Below are 15,312 nucleotides of genomic sequence, written 5' to 3' on the forward strand. Positions count from 1 at the left end.
TTGACGTCCCTACCCCTACTTATTTCACCTTTACATATGGTACATATGGCAAGACAGTTGTTGTCCGGATTTGGATAGAAATATTGCCAGACCAAAGAGGTGGAATGTTTGGTCTTCTGCCCAGGCATGACCGTGATGGGCTTTTTCATCCCACGGACAACAACTGTCTCCCCCGGAGCCTGATTTAAACAAACCACATCACCATCAGAATCCTCCTCGCCAACTTCCTCCTCAGTGCCAGCTACACCAGTATCCTCATCCTGTTGTACTTCAACAGTGACATCTTCAATTTGCATATCAGCAAGTGGACTGTGGGTGCTCCTTTCAGCACTTGCAGGGGGCGTGCAAATGGTGGAAAGAGCCACCTCTTCCCGTCCAGTGCTGGGAAGGTCAGGCATCGCAACCACCACCACACTTGGACTCTCTTTGGGGATTTGTGATATCTTCTTAGAAAGCACAGTTCTTCGCTGTGCTTTTGCCAGCTTAACTCTTTTGATTTTTTTAGTGGGAGGAGGGCTTCCATCGTCATGTGAAGCTGAACCACTAGTCATGAACATACTAGGGATCGACCTTAACCGTTCCTTGCCACTCCGTGTCGTAAATGGCATATTGGCAAGTTTACGTTTCTCTTCAGCTGATTTAAATGTCTTTTTCAAGGTCATTTTCCTGAACTTTGCCATTTGGGATTGTATGTGCCCTCTACTATGACATTGGGCATCGGCCTTGGCAGACGACGTTGATGGCATGTTATCGTCTATGTCATGACTAGTGGCAGCAGCTTCAGCACTAGGAGGAAGTGGTTCTTGATCTTTCTCTATTTTATTTTTATCGGAGAAAGTTTGGTCCTCCATTTATGTTATATCGATTTGATATATACGTGCGGCTAAACACAGAAAATATTTTTTTTTTGGTTTGGACTGGAGTGTACTTTCAGGGGTTACAGCACGCTTTAACGGTCAAGCCAGCCGGCCCTTTACTTATGACACAGGCGCACGCTTGGCACTACTTTGTTGATGCACGTGCGGCTACTGCGCACACAATTCACAAACACAGAAAATAATTTTTTTTTTGGTTTGGACTGGAGTGTACTTTGTGGGGTTACAGCACCCTTTAACGGTCAAGCCAGCCGGCCCTTTACTTATGACACAGGCGCACTCTTGGCACTACTTTGTTGATGCACGTGCGGCTACTGCGCACACAATTCACAAACACAGAAAATAATTTTTTTTTTGGTTTGGACTGGAGTGTACTTTCGGGGGTTACAGCACCCTTTAACGGTCAAGCCAGCCGGCCCTTTACTTATGACACAGGCGCACGCTTGGCACTACTTTGTTGATGCACGTGCGGCTACTGCGCACACAATTCACAAACACAGAAAATAATTTATTTTTTGGTTTGGACTGGAGTGTACTTTGGGGGTTACAGCACCCTTTAACGGTCAAGCCAGCCGGCCCTTTACTTATGACACAGGCGCACTCTTGGCACTACTTTGTTGATGCACGTGCGGCTACTGCGCACACAATTCACAAACACAGAAAATAATATTTTTTTTGGTTTGGACTGGAGTGTACTTTCGGGGGTTACAGCACCCTTTAACGGTCAAGCCAGCCGGCCCTTTACTTATGACACAGGCGCACGCTTGGCACTACTTTGTTGATGCACGTGCGGCTACTGCGCACACAATTCACAAACACAGAAAATAATTTTTTTTTTGGTTTGGACTGGAGTGTACTTTGGGGGTTACAGCACCCTTTAACGGTCAAGCCAGCCGGCCCTTTACTTATGACACAGGCACACGCTTGGCACTACTTTGTTGATGCACGTGCGGCTACTGCGCACACAATTCACAAACACAGAAAATAATTTTTTTTTTGGTTTGGACTGGAGTGTACTTTCGGGGGTTACAGCACCCTTAACGGTCAAGCCAGCCGGCCCTTTACTTATGACACAGGCGCACGCTTGGCACTACTTTGTTGATGCACGTGCGGCTACTGCGCACACAATTCACAAACACAGAAAATAATTTTTTTTTGGTTTGGACTGGAGTGTACTTTCGGGGGTTACAGCACCCTTTAACGGTCAAGCCAGCCGGCCCTTTACTTATGACACAGGCGCACGCTTGGCACTACTTTGTTGATGCACGTGCGGCTACTGCGCACACAATTCACAAACACAGAAAATATATTATTTTTTTAGCACTTGGGGGGAGCACCCCTGATGGACAGAGCACCCCCTGGACAACACTACAGCACTCCTTTAGGACTGGGACACTGCACAGGACTTTGGAGTGGACACAGCCCCTATGGAGAACTGACTGCACAACACAGTCCAGCCAGCCCCTATGGACTTTGAAGTAGTGGACACAGCCCCTATTAACAACAGCAGCACAGCACAACACAGCCAGCCCCTATGGACTTTGAAGTAGTGGACAACAGCAGCACTACACTACACTACACTACACAGCCCTAACTCCCACCCTCCCTCTTCACTGTCCACAGCCGAGTGAGAAAATGGCGCCGACGCGGGTACCTTATATAGGATCCAAAACCCGTGAGACTCGGAAGGCGGGATGATGACGTTTTGCCTCGATTTCAGATCCGAGTCAGGCGGGAAAAGTCGAGCCTGACTCGGATCAGACTCGGATCGGGGGGGTTCGGATTTCAGAAATCCGAACCCGCTCACCCCTACTCTGGACTGATTTCAAACACAATCTTAAGAAGACAACACAGAACTCTAGAACTGATGGGCTATGTTCTTATAGTTATTTCCCCAGTGCTCCATATGTATTGTATATGTCACTGACCATAAACTATACCATATAATCATACTTACCTACTTTTGTACTCTCTCCTCCGGGAGATGCAGCTGAATGGAGGTGAGGATGGGTGAATTGAATTGCGTCTCAATTGAGAGGGGGTGGGGTCAATATGACATTATTTAATAGAAACACGTCATATGTCATAGAAACACATCATATTGGTCCCTTTCCATTTACCCACGATTCACTGCATTATCCTCCCCCTAGAGCCAACTTTGCTAGGAAGTGGGCAGGATGTGGGAGGACCGCCTACTCTTCCGGCAGTCCAGGGAACTGCTCGCAAATTCAGGAGTCTCCCGCACCTAGGCAAGTATGCATATAATGGATGCTCATCAGCACACAAATGATGACGAGTTGACAGGTCAGAGAGAAATATGACTTTGGTACAGTGAAAAGTATACTGTAAGTAGAGGTAGGAAATCCCAATGTGGGATTTTTGTCGACTGAATCAATTACATACTATATTTGGTAAGAAAACTCCAGTATAATAGCTTGAATTTGGTTGGATGCATTTAGCAGAGGCGTAACTTGAGTTTTTGGTGCCCAGGGCAAATTGAAAAATGACACACCCCTCCCCAAACACAATCTATAAAAGCATGATAGAAGTCTTATATAGATACACAAACTGGTTAATTACTATGATTCTGTGAACAGAATTAAATAAATGAAATCAAATGATTTATAAATATGAAACTTTAAATTATGCCTGGAGCTTTTTTATTTACTAATAAAGCAAGGCCTGTTTCTCTTTTTTTTTTAAAATATAGATTTATTAGGTTTTTTCATAATAAACTGTCAATAATTCACAAAAACATGGTCAGATCAGCAAATGAAAATAACAACAGAAGAATTGTATACAAAAAATAGAAGCATACAAACTACCATGTACAAAATGTACCAAAAATACAAAAGAGGTATAATAAAGTTAAATTAACCATAAGAATTTCTCATGGAAACCACGAATAAATGAAAAAAAAAATAATACAATAAAGGGGAGAAATCATAAAAGAAATAACAGTGGAAAAGGAGGAGGGGGAGTGAATGAACAGAATTTAAATGAGTCACAATCCTCTATTCAAATATATTAATTATAAACAATATAAAAATAGTCAGTATGTTCTCAATGGTTCAACCATAAAAAGCTATAATTTTCAAGTTGAATATTCTGATAACCTCTTATAAAGAAACCAGTCAGTGGACTCAAATATTTTAGATTGGGCATCTTTAGACAGCGTGTCCATATATGGATCCCATTTTCAATTAAATTTAACACCTTTTTCTAAATCTGTACAGTAGACTGTTGATCAAACATTAATAATTTTAAAAGCATCTGAGTAACTGAGTAATATTTTTCACCATCGTAACTAAAACTGTTAGAAAAGGTTGCAATTGTTTAATGTCTACACATGACTCCAAAGGTGTAAATTTTGCACAAAGAAAAACTATAGGGTCTGGTGTTAATCGCACAAAGAAGTTTGTATTAATAAAGTTAAGTATCTTGTTTCAAAATCTTTTAATCATCCCGCATTCCCAAAAATTCTGAATGAACGCAGCAGAGGAATGTTTATATTTGGGGCATATTCACAATTCTTCAGGTACAAAATGTTTCCTCTGGGATTGGGAAATGTATGCTCTGTGAACTGTTTTAATATGAATCTCCTGCAAAAGAGGAAATTGTAAGATTTTCAGTGTCAAATCATAATGTTCAAAAAGAATATCATTCTGAGTAATTGAAAGTATACCTTTTTGCCATGTGGTTACAGTATGAGACCAAAAATTATTGTCACTTGGATGAACCAAATCCAAGTATAAAAATTTGGTTCTGTATGTGACATGACTAATAAATGTCAACAATGACAAACTTGGGTAGGAATCATCTGTTATCGACATGGCCTCAGGTAGAGATTTAACAAAGTGCCTTATCTGAAGATACATAAAGAAAAATTGCTGGAATAAACCATAGTTTTCTTTCAAAGTCTGAAAGGAATATAGCTGTCCTCCAGGTTCAAAAACATCGGCTATTGAGCGTATGCCTTTTAAAAGCAGATGAAGAAGTACAGGATTATCTTAGCCAGACGGAAATAACGTATTACCCCACAAAGGAATTTTGTTTGAGTGTCTCGGGTTTCTATGTAACTTTTTGTTTATAGCCCACCATGCATTATATGTGTCTCTGAATAAGATGTTAGTAAAAGATCCGGGGGGTAATTTATTTTTAGGTACATGAAGCAACATACCATGGGAGTAAGGAGCCATAAGTGTGCAATCTAGTTTGTAATTAGTGTTAATATTTCTTTCTAGGAGCCAATCTGCTATATATCTGAAAAATATAGAGTGATAGAAAATCTGGTAGGCCTAAACAACCATATCTACAAGGCACAAGTAATTTAATATGTGCTATCCTAGACGTGCCATTTTTCAAAATAAATCTTTGAAATAATTTTGTCAATAGTTTAATATATGAATTAGTGAGGCGTAGGGGAATCATTTGCATTGCATAAGAAAGTATGGGAAACACCATGGTTTTTCTGACCATTATTCTTCCCATTAATGACAATGGTGAAAAATACCAACTATCTAATAGTTTAGAGATGGCCGATATCAGTGGTGTAAAGTTTACATTAGAGAGTTTTGAGAGTTGAGAGGGAATATGGATACCTAAATATTTGAATTGTGAGGAGACAACTTTGATAGAACAATATGGACCTCTGACAAAAATACAAAATTTCCACTTAAGAACATAATCTCAGATTTGTTTACATTCATTTTATAACCTGAAAACTAACCAAATGTTTTAATAATCTACGTATATTAACTACCGAGTTTCTATCTAAAATGACCCCAGTCTGGTCTTGATGGATGATATTTGGGAGGACATGTTTTAACCTTTCTGATAGGATCTTAGTTAATAATTTATAATCAATATTAAGCAAAGAAATTCAGCGATATGATCCATGGTCAGACAAGTCTCTGCCTGGTTTGGGTAGAATATTCAAGGTGGCTGAATTAAAATAGGTAAGCATGAGACCCGAATTAAAAATTTTATTAAAGACCATAGTAAGTGTAGGAACTATTCTATGTGATAACATTTTATAAAATTCTGAGGTAAGTCCATGTGGCCCAGGTGCTTTTCCTAACTTCAGTCCTGATATAGCTCGAGTAACCTCTAACTCTGTCATTGGTGCCACTAATTTCTCACTATGCATGGAGGAGACCTTTGCAATGGGAAGATCATCCCAGAAATTTGCACCTCAGGATATATTCGTAAGGGGTGATGAATATAATTCCGAATAAAAGTTTCTCATCACTGAAGCAATTTGCTGATTAGAGGTAGTACTTGTACCATCTGGTTTACAGAGGGGATGTACCACCATTGGGGGCGCTGACCACGTAAAAGATTAGTAAGCAATTTACCAGATTTATTATCAAATTTGTAAAATCTATGGTCCTTGTGAAAAGAATAATTTCTTTCCATTTTTGAAAATAAACAGTCAAAATGTGTTTTAGCTTCGGGATATTTTGATTTATTTGAGGGAGTAGGGGTGGACCTAAACATTTCATAAGCAGTTGTTAAATCCTGTTGCAATGTAAGATAATCACCTATTGTGCTTTTCCTCAAAGAGGTAGTATAAGAAATGAGATTACCCCAAACTACTCCCTTTGAGGGTTGCCAAAAAAGTATTGGGTCTTCTGTGGACGTGGGTAAATTGTTCTTTCTATACTCCTCCCAAGCTGCTTCTACTTTGTTACGGAATTTTAATGATTGTGAGAGATTAGAAGGGAAACACCATGAGCAATAAGGACTTCTTTCTGGACTGATGTGTAAGTCTAACCATATTACCGCATGATCTGACATGCATATGGTTTCCATTTCTACATGGGACACCTTCATTATTAAGCTACTGGACAGCAGAGCATAGTCTATCCTGGATAGTGTCCCATGAGCCGCTGATAAACAAGAAAACTCTCTCTTACTTGGGTGAAACACCCTCTAACAATTGAAGTTGTCTTGATAACATTGGGACTCCTAGTGTTGGGGGTCTGCCTCCACCCTTGTTTGGAAATTGTTTGTCAAGCTGAGTGGAGGAAATCAAGTTAAAATCTCCACAAAGTAGTAGAGGCATACTACTATAAGAACTGATTTTAGCAATCAATTTCTGAAGAAATTACTTTGAATACACATTTGGAGCATAAATATTACATAAAATATAGAGTTAGGAAGCCTTACCTAGATAACTCCTTTTCTTCGAGGTCCATAGGGATCCACAGGGATACCATGTGGATATTATAGTTGGAAGACACCAAACAGTTAAAGCTTTGGCTCCCAGAAAGCCCTGGGTCCTCCTCCATATATACCCCACCCCTAGCCATAGGACTTCAGTTTAGTTAACAAGCCTAAAGGTATGTAAGGAAAGAGGAGAAGGAAGAACAATTGTACATCAGAAACACTCTTTACAGAAGATGAGGGAATCTGTGACTGAAAGAAAATCACCCAATGAAGCCAGGTGCATCAGAGTGGGCACCCTGTAGATTCTATGGACCTTGAAGAAAAGTCGTGAGCTAGGTAAGTCTACCATAACTTTATATGTCTTCTTCGGGGTCCATAGGGATCCACAGGGATACCATGGGGATCTCCTAATGCAGTTCCCCTAGGGTGGGGGATGCTCCTGAGCAGAAAGGAGAGCTCGTCGCCCAAAGGGAGCATCCTGGGAGGCAAAAGTATCAGAGGCATAAAACCTAAGATAAGTGTGGACAGAAGACCATGTGGCAGACTTGCACAATTGTTCAGCAGAGGCACCACGACTAAATGCCCCTACAGACTGAGTAGAATGTGCTGTCACTGTGCTTGGGATAGGGAGATCAGCCTGTGTGTACACCTGAGAGATAGTCATGCATAGCTATCTCACCAGAGTCTGCTTATTAGCTGGCCATCCTCATTTGTGAAAGTCATATAATATAATATAAATATAATATAAAAAGAGAATCTGATTTTCTAACACAGTTTGTACGCTCCATATTATTATTATTATTATTATTATCCTTTATTTATATGGCGCCACAAGTGTTCCGCAGCACCTTACATAGTACATAGAACTAATAGGTGAACAAGAAACAAGTAACATACAGTACATTACAGTGCAGGACAAGGACACAACTTATATACATTGCTGAAATAGTGATTAAAGCACTCACAATAAGCTGCCGGGAATTGGCGGTCCCGTGTTAGGTGCCCTAATGGGGAGTAGAGAGTAGAAGAAAATGTAAACAGAAGCACATGAGGGAAGAGGTCCCTGCTCATGAGAGCTTACATTCTAAGGGGAGGGGCAGACAGACAGGCGTGACACAGAAGGGGAAGATAGGAAGGAAAGAGCATGAGGTGGGTTAGGATGAGTGCTGGAAGGCCTTGATGAAGTAGTGTGTCTTAAGAGCCCGTTTGAAGATTTGTAGAGAGGTGGAGAGTCTGATGGGGAGAGGGAGAGCATTCCAAAGGTAGGGAGCAGCACGGGCAAAATCTCGGATGTGGGAGTGGGAGGAAGTAATCAGTTGGCAAGAGAGGCGGCATGCATTAGTTGAGCGAAGTGGGCGGGTGGGAGTGTGAAGGGAGAGAAGGTCAGAAATGTATGCGGGAGAGGATTTGGGGAGGGCTTTGTAGGCGAATGTAAGAACCTTGAATTGGCATCTGAAGGGGAAGGGGAGCCAGTGTAGGGCTTGAAGGAGAGGGGAAGCAGGTGTAGAATGTCTGGAGAGGAAGATGAGCCGAGCAGCAGCATTACGAACCGATTGTAGTGGAGAGAGGTGAGAGACTGGGAGGCCAGCTAGGAGACGGTTACAGTAGTCCAATCTGGATATGACCAGTGAGTGGATGAGGGTTTTAGTGGCATCCTGGGTGAGGAAGGGTCTAATGCTGGAGATATTTTTTAGGTGAAAACGGCAGGACTGCGAGAGGTGCTGAATGTGCGGTTTAAATGAGAGGGAGGAGTCTAGGATAACTCCAAGACAGCGCACTTTGGGGCTAGAGGAGATAGTTGTGCCATCAATAGATAATGAAATTGTGGAAAGTGATGTAGTGGAAGAGGGTGGGAAGATGATCAGCTCAGTCTTAGACATGTTAAGTTTAAGAAAGTGCTGGGACATCCACGAAGAGACAGCAGAGAGACAGTTGGAGATATGGGTAAGGAGCTCAGGGGTGAGCTCAGGGGTGGAAAGGTAAATTTGAGATTTGAGTATCATCTGCATAGAGATGATATTGGAGGTCAAAGGAGTTAATGAGTTAACCCAAAGAGGATGTATATAGGGAGAAAAGGAGAGGTCCAAGAACAGAACCTTGGGGAACTCCTACCTTTAGTGGAAGTGGAGGGGAAGAGGAGTCATGAGAGGACACAGTGAAGGAACGATCAGAGAGGTAGGAGGAAAGCCAGGAGAGGGCAGAGTAATGTAGACCGAGAGAGTAAAGGATTTGCAGGAGGAGAGTGTGGCCTACAGTGTCAAATGCAGCAGAGAGGTCAAGGAGAATGAGCAGAGAGTAGTGGCCCTTGGATTTGGCAGCGAGGAGGTCGTTGCTGACTTTCGTGAGGGCAGTTTCAGTGTAGTGGAGAGATCGGAAGCCAGATTGAAATGAGTCAAGGAGGGAGTGGGAAGAAAGAAAGGTGGTAAGGCGGTTGTAGACAATACGCTCAAGGAGTTTGGAAGCAAAAGGGAGAAGAGAGATGGGTCGATAGTTGGAAAGTATGTTAGGATCAAGGGTAGGTTTTTTAAGAATGGGGGAGACAAGAGCATGTTTGAATGCAGAAGGGACAGTGCCAGATGATAGGGAGAGATTAAGGAAGTGAGCCAGATGGGAACAGGCAGAAGGAGACAGGTGGGAGAGGAGACAGGAAGGTCAAGAGGGGAGGTGGAAGGAGGGGAGGACCGGATGAGGGCCATGACCCTCTCCAGAAGCAGGGGAGAAGGATGTCAGAGTTGGTGAGACAGAAGGGGAGGGGTGGTAAGGGCAAGGAGGGGGAGGAGTGCTGAAGGTCTGATGGGATATGATGTCCTCATGTATGGAGTCAATTTTAGATGTAAAGTAGGTGGCAAAGTCGAGGGCAGAGAGCGAGGAGGGAAGGCAAGGAGGGGAAGGGCAGAGTAGGGAGTTGAAAGTGGCAAAGAGATGCCGGGGGTTTGAGGACTGGGAGGAGATGAGGTTCTTGAAATATGTTTTTTTGGAGAGAGACAGGGCAGCACTGTAGGAAGAGAGAATAAATTTGAAATGGAGGAAGTCAGCCTTAGAGCGTGACTTTCTCCACTGACGCTCTGCAATTCTTGAACACTTTTGTAGGTATCTGGTGCATTTGGAATGCCAGGGTTGTGGTGTGGATCTGCGAGGGTGAGTGGTTATTGCTGGAGCAATAGAATCAAGAGCAGAAGTAAGGGAGGAATTGTACAGGGAAGTAGCTTGTTCAGGACAGGAGAGAGGAATGATAGGGGAGAGAAGAGAGTCCAGCAGGGAGGAAAAGGCAACAGTGTCAATAGCCTCAATATTACGCTTAGTAATTGTAGCTTTAGGAGTTAGAGGAGGGGAAGGAGAGAGGGATAGGTTAAAAGAGAGAAGATGATGGTCAGAGAGGGGGAATGGGCAATTGGAGTAATCAGAAATATCACAACGGTGCGTAAAGACCAGGTCAAGTGAGTGCCCACTCACATGGGAGGGTGAGGAGGTCCATTTGGCGAGACCAAATGAAGAGGTGAGGGTAAGGAGTTTAGCTGCAGAGGATTCTGTGGGAATGTCAATAGGAATATTAAAATCACCTAGGATAATGGAGGGAAGATCTGAGGAGAGAAAGTGAGGGAGCCAGGAAGCGAAGTTGTCAAGGAATTTGAAGGGAGAGCCAGGGGGACGGTAAATGACAGCTACTCTGAGGTTTACTGGTTGGAAGAGGCGTATAGCATGAACCTCAAATGTGGGGAATGTAAGGGATGGTTCAGAGGGTATTGGCTGGTAGGAGTAACTGGTGGATAGAAGGACCCCAACACCACCACCATGGCGACCCCCAGGCCAGGGGGTGTGGGAGAAGGCGATGCCCCCAGAGGATAGAGCAGCAGGAGAAGTGGTGTCAGAGGGTGAGATCCAAGTTTCAGTGATGGCTAGGAGATTCAGAGAGTTGGAGATAAAAAGGTCATGGGTGGGGACCAGTTTATTACAGACTGACCTGGCATTCCAGAGGGCACAGGATAGAGAGATAGCATTTGTGGGGGAGATGTGAATAAGATTATCCGAGTTGCTGTAACATGGAGGTAAGCTTAATTAGGGACCTATATGAAGCGAGTTTAGTGATGGTGCGGGCACCTGAGCTAGAAAGGGAATATGTAGGAGGCGGGCAGGGAGGGAGATTTGGATGGCAGTGGGGAGAAGTGACAGGGAGAGGAGTGTAGGAGGAGGGTTTGGTGGTGGGGTAGTAGGACAGAGGGGGGGTAGAACAGGAAGAAAGTGGAGTAAAGGGAGAGGAGTGAAGAGTAGGCAGACAGAGGAGGGGGGAGAAGGGGAGGAGGAGGTGGAAGAGATAAGGAGGAAAGGATAAAGGTGGAAGCAGGGGGCAGAATAGAGGATTAGGTAGAGACTGAGTGAAAGAGGGTGTTGAAGAAAACCTTGTAAAAGACAGAGAGCATGAACTACGTCCAGGGAGGCTTCACCTACAGAAAGGTCTGGAGCCTGAAAAGCTAGAACAACAATTTCTTAATTTACATGAAAATGGGACATTACCTTAGGAAGATACTGTAAGCCTCCCTTGTACAAAGAACAGCTCTATCCTGGTGAAAAATAAACAATGCGGAGCGACAAGAGAGCGCTGCCAAATCCAAGACTATGCAAGCAGATGAGATAGCAAGAAGAAAAAGTGTCTTTGCTGTCAACCACTTCAAATCTACAGAGTTTAAAGGTTAAAATGGGGAAGCTTGTAACCCATTAAGAATCAAAGACAAATCCCACGGTGCTACCTGTGGAACAAAAGGAGTTTGAACTCGCAGAACTCCTTGGAAAAAAATTCTAACATCTGGTAATGAAACAATCTTCTTCTGAAACCAGACTAACAGTGCAAAAACCTGCACTCTCAAAGTGGCCAGGCAGAGACCATTGTCTAACCCTGCCTGCAGAAAAGCCAGTATCCTGGAAATCCTGAATACCTTAGGATCATATTCCTTATGAGAACACCATTGACCAAAAGAATGCCAAACTCTATAATAGATGCAGGCAGAAGCAGGCTACCTTGCTCTAAGCATCGTTTGAATTACAGAACAGGAAAATCCCTTCGCTTTTAAGATGGAAGATTCAAGAGCCACACCATCGGATACAGAGTGTCTACCGACAGATTCTGTATGTCAGTGAACCAATGACATCTGGGCCAAGCCGGAGCCACCAGTATTACTGTTCCGTCTTCCTGCTTGAATTTCCTGAAAGCAGGGAAATTGGAGGAAAGAGATAATGTACGCCAACATAAAGTCCCATCTTACTGCCAGTGCGTCCACAAAGGCTGCTAATGGGTCTCTGGACCTGGCCCTGTACCTGGGTACCTTGTGGTTGTGGCGTGATGCCATGAGATCGATCTCTGGTAGATCCCATTTGTTTACCAAGAGCTGAAACACTCCTGGATGGAGAGACCACTCTCTGGTGTGTATGTCCTGGCAACTTAGGAAGTCTGCTTCCAAATTGAGTACTCCCAGAATGAATATTGCTGAGATAGCTGGAAGATAATGTTCTGCCCAAATGAGAACTCTTGTCACTTCCATCATGGCCGCATAACTTCTTGTGCCCGTCTGATGAATGAGGTAGGCCACTATAGTCGCATTGTCAGACTGGAAATAGACAGGCCTGACCTGAAGCAGGTCCTGTGCCCTGACAAGTGCTTTGTATACTGCTCGCAGTTCCAGAATGTTTATTGGCAGACAACTTTCTTGATTTTTCCATCTCCCCTGAAAGGTTTGATGACCTGTCATTGCCCCCCATCCATGTAGAAAGGCGTCCGTGGTGGTTTAGATGCTGAGTTTGTTGCTTCGACTTATGAAAACTAGTCAGCCTAGAGAAAGTCTGTCTTTTAGCTCTTTCCTGAGGATGGAAGGACTGAAAACAAACCTCCCTAGCTCTACTCTTTGATGTAGATGGCAGACCCATTGACTTTGAAGCCGCCAGAGTAGTAATTATGTTGTCCAACTCTGCTCCAAAGAGTACCTTTCCATGAAAAGGTAAGACTTCCAGCGTCCTCTTTGATCCTGTATCAGCTTACAAAGATCTTAACCAAAGGGCCCTGCATGCCACTATGGATGCTGCTGATGCCTTAGAAGCTAAAATTCCAGCATCCACTGCAGCCCCTCACCGATAGGAAGCAGCTCCCCATATGTGGGAGATATTTATCATCTGTTCTCTGGTAGCATTTTGTAGAGAGTTTACCAATGCCTCATTCCATTTTTCAATAGCTTTGGCTACCCAGGCTCTAGCTATAGCTGGAAGGGTAACAGCTCCAGATGATGAAAATATTGCCTTAAGACAGGCTTCAATCGTCTTATCTGTGGAATCCCTCAGAGGAGATGCTGATGAAATAGGCAATGTAGCATTTCTGATTAAATGTGTTACATGAACATCCACAGTAGGGGGTACCTCCCACTTAGCACAGAAGGTGGGAATGGATACAAAGATTTTATTCTCTTATCTACATAAAATCACTTATCAGGGTTACTCCATGCCTCCTCAATAAGCTCAGTGAGTTGTTCAGACACAGGAAACTCCATTTTGACCACCTTTTGGTGGTGATTATAATTGGAGTCTTCTTACTATGAGCTGGTTCATCATCCTGAATATCTAGGATTGATTTAACCGCCCTCACCAAAGGAGGAACATCCACCATAGATGGATGATCCAGCTCCCCAGAAGTAGATCCTGGACAGGAATCCTGTGCATCATCAGATTCCTCTGATGATGTATCTGAATCCATATATTGGGCAGACTGAGATAAAGACAACTTGCATTTAGGCGCTTTAGTCACTACCAGTCTGTTATAAACATTAGATGGTGCCATATTCTGACTAGAATGGCCTTTAACATCCTTTACTGAGGAATGCATATGAGGTGTAAACATATGTTGACACTTCCATCGTCGGAGTAGCCATATGATCTACCACCTGTATCATAACCTGGAACAAAGAAGCCACCCAAGATGGCTCTTGTCCAACAACAGGTAAACCGGACTGGTGAGGTAGCTCTTTATAACAAAAAGTGGAAAATGGGTCTCTTTCCAGTGCACAAAATCTGCTGCCTACTTACAGTTCTAACCTCAGAGTGTCACCCCACTCCAACACAAATACAATAACAACAAAAATTGATAGAGCACAAGATGGTGCTGAGGTGCCAAAAAAATACTCAGACTGATATAATTGTCCAATTGTCCAGATATAGGTGTCTTTGATGGTGTGATGTAAAGGAGAATATGTGGAATAAAAACAATAAAACACCATTCAAGTTCCTTTCCAGAATTGATCTGCCGTCACACTGCTCCTTCCAAAACCCTTAATGGCCGCACTTCCGGTTCCGCTACCGGAAGTGATGTGATGAGAAGGCGTTCCCGCGAGGGTCCATGCGGCTTCGTCATACTACCGGAAGTGACATAATGTGAGCCACTCCTGCACTAATTATCAGGTGAAAATTGGAAAAGATCCCTTTATATGTATTCACACCACCTGCTATATAGTGAGTGGGGTACGCTACAATCAGAAAGTCTTTTTTTAGACCTATGTTTATAGATTTCATTTCTCAGAGATAATCAATTTCAGGAAAGGAACTTGAATGGTGTTTTATTGTTTTTATTCCACATATTCTCCTCTACATTAGTTGGGATCAACGTGAACGTCACATCATCAAAGACACCTATATCTGGACAATTATATCAGTCTAAGTATTTTGGGGGCACCTTAGCACCATCTTATGTTCTACCAATTTTTGTTGTTATTGTATTTGTGTTGGAGTGGGGTGACACTCTGAGGTTAGAACTGTAAGTAGGCTGCAGGGGTTGCGCACCGGAAAGAGACCCATTTTCTACTTTTAGTTTGATTTCATCACCTGTGGTCTATTTTTTGGTTACTGCATTATGTTTTCTTTTATGGAATCAAGATTAGAAAGATTAGAGACCCTGTTAGAAAATGAAGAATTGCAGGATAATGACCTGGAGAATATTATGAACAAACTGGAAAAAGATCTGTTAAAAGAAATCTGTATTTGGTGGAAAGTAGCGGTGTTAGAAAAATACATGACCCACCAAATAATCCATAAGGGTTTATGGATTGAGAATAAGGCATCCTTTACCACTGCAACGGATCAATTTAGGGATAAGTGGGACACTAACATTAGGGAATGCTTTTCACTGATGAATCTCATTATACAGGAAAGGAGAGCTGATTTAAAAAAACTGGAAAAGGATATAGAGATGAACAAATCTTTGGTCTCACCCTTTTCAGATTTACAAGATTGTAGG

General features: G+C 42.9%; 1 long non-coding RNA gene across 1 annotated transcript in view; it reads right to left on the reverse strand.

Annotated features, from left to right (window-relative positions):
* Positions 1 to 3,640: 3,640 nt before the first annotated feature.
* Positions 3,641 to 15,312, reverse strand: part of LOC148503973 (uncharacterized) — a 35,470-nt gene continuing 23,798 nt past the window's right edge. Inside the window, exon 3 of the long non-coding RNA XR_015869933.1 lies at positions 3,641 to 4,477. This is a non-coding gene — a long non-coding RNA (uncharacterized LOC148503973). The remainder of the gene's footprint in view (positions 4,478 to 15,312) is intronic.

Source organism: Taudactylus pleione, unplaced genomic scaffold, assembly GCF_031769625.1.
Source record: "Taudactylus pleione unplaced genomic scaffold, aTauple2 ptg000473l, whole genome shotgun sequence".
NCBI lineage: Eukaryota > Metazoa > Chordata > Amphibia > Anura > Myobatrachidae > Taudactylus > Taudactylus pleione.